This window comes from Sinocyclocheilus grahami, unplaced genomic scaffold, assembly GCF_001515645.1.
Source record: "Sinocyclocheilus grahami isolate Dianchi unplaced genomic scaffold, SAMN03320097.WGS_v1.1 scaffold878.1, whole genome shotgun sequence".
NCBI classification, from domain to species: Eukaryota; Metazoa; Chordata; class Actinopteri; order Cypriniformes; family Cyprinidae; genus Sinocyclocheilus; species Sinocyclocheilus grahami.
Window position 1 is genome coordinate 128,048 of NW_015506057.1, and position 2,354 is coordinate 130,401.

Consider the following 2,354-nt stretch of genomic DNA (forward strand, 5'->3'; position numbering starts at 1 on the left):
AGTCTCGTTTGTTTGTGCTTCGTTTGTGCTGGTTTGTGCAGGTAAAAGTTACATTTGTGCTGCTTCGGTTTTTTAGATATTAAAATAATATTTAATGATCATGTTGATGTCCCTCAGCCCCCCACATGCTCCAAATTTACCCCAATAGTCTCGTTGGTTTGTGCTGGTTTGTACCGGTATTTTTGTTTTTACTGTCTTTTTTAACAAAACAGTTGAAGTAATAAGTAATAAATTCAAACGGCAAACCAAATCACATGAAATAGTCACAGTCAATCAGGGTAAATCAGGGTATCTTCCGTCCAATCAATTTTTGTTTTAATATTGAAATCTGAAAAATGAAAAACGGGCACATATTTCGTTTTTCAATTATTCAAACAAAACGAAAAATCAAGAATCCGGCTTAATTTTTCGTTTTTACATTCAGGGATAGAAAACGAATAAACAACTTGAATATTCGATCTCTACATGTGGGCGGGAATGAAACGCCCCTCTCTGCTAATTGGTCAACCAAACATTACAACATAATAATAGTCCTAAAAAAAACTTAATAATAGTCCTCCGCTTCTATTGATTCTTAACATGTTTATTTCTACTACATTTTATCTCTTCATCAAACAGCCAGATTAATGAATGGCTTGACACAAACCATACTGAAGCAGAGCCTTTTGGCCCTAGGCATGCCTGTTTTATTATAGTTATCCACCCATTAAAATATGTGTGGAAAAGCTGCGCGACGCACTGCAGCACGGGGAGAATGTATTGACCACTATCAATTTATGTGAACATACAGTCATAACTTTTGTTTTAGACAATACGCTGCATTTTAGACAAAGGAGGAACTTAAATAATATTACAGATATGAAAATAAATGACTTTGTGTAATTTACCTTCACAGCACATCTATTATTTTTCTATTTTGAGTTTTATTCATAGAGCACTTTATACAAATTTAGGAAATCATCTGTTATTATCCCACTGGCATGGGACTATTTGTTCCTCACAGTGCTTGTTTCAGTGATTGACTTTAGTGAAATGTGAATTTGACGTCATGATTTGAAGGTGAACTCGTTTGAGTTATAAGAACATATCCAAACCCTGAAATAACACTTCGAACAATAAGCCAGTGTCAGCAGTATCAGAAATTAACTTTCACATAAGGGGCAACTGATTTTCAGTTTTTTATTAATTAATTAATTTAATTTAATTTTTTTACCTTTTACCGTTTTTATGTCATTTTTAATGTTAAATTCTTACATTAAATAAATTAGAATAATACGACAATAGGCTGTTACCAATTCAGTATCCATACCAAATCAGTATTCAATGATATAGAACCTGGGTCTGAAGATGCTTTTAAATGTATTTACAGTTTAATGCTGATAAGATGGCTGTATGTGCATTTACAAATGTATAATGAAATTAGATTAATGTTTTATACAACATTTTTAATAGAAATATGAATAAAATTAAATAATACTTGAATTATGAAAGTAATATCGCCACTAGGTGGCTGTAAGTCATTGTGTTAATAAAGGATCCTTTTATTCAATCAATTGGTTCAAAATGCTTAATTCATTCATTTAGGAATAAAATCAAGCGGCTGTCTATAATAATTGGTAATTGAATTGTTGTCTATAATAATGGGTTTTTCAAAAACTGATTCATTTAGGAATGATACACCACTCTATGCGCCGACTGCGAGTCAGTCAGGTACACAACGGTTCTGTGACTTGGGTTTAGTTGGCAGAGAAAATAACAATTGTGTATGCCATCAGTTAGCTGGCCAATACTCCATATTAATTAAATAAACTCAGTTTATTGTCTAAAACTACCTGTGTTCACATAAATTAATAGTGGTCTGCGCTTGTCTACAATACATTCTCCCCACGCTGCAGTGCATCGCGCAGCTTTGCCACACATATTTTAATGGGTGGATAACTATAATAAAACAGGCATGCCTAGGGCCAAAAGGCTCTGCTTCAGTATGGTTTGTGTCAAGCCATTCATTAATCTGGCTGTTTGATGAAGAGATAAAATGTAGTAGAAATAAACATGTTAAGAATCAATAGAAGCGGAGGACTATTATTAAGGTTTTTTTAGGACTATTATTATGTTGTAATGTTTGGTTGACCAATTAGCAGAGAGGGGCGTTTCATTCCCGCCCACATGTAGAGATCGAATATTCAAGTTGTTTATTCGTTTTCTATCCCTGAATGTAAAAACGAAAAATTAAGCCGGATTCTTGATTTTTCGTTTTGTTTGAATAATTGAAAAACAAAATATGTGCCGTTTTTCATTTTTCAGATTTCAATATTAAAACAAAAATCGATTGGACGGAAGATACCCTGATTCAT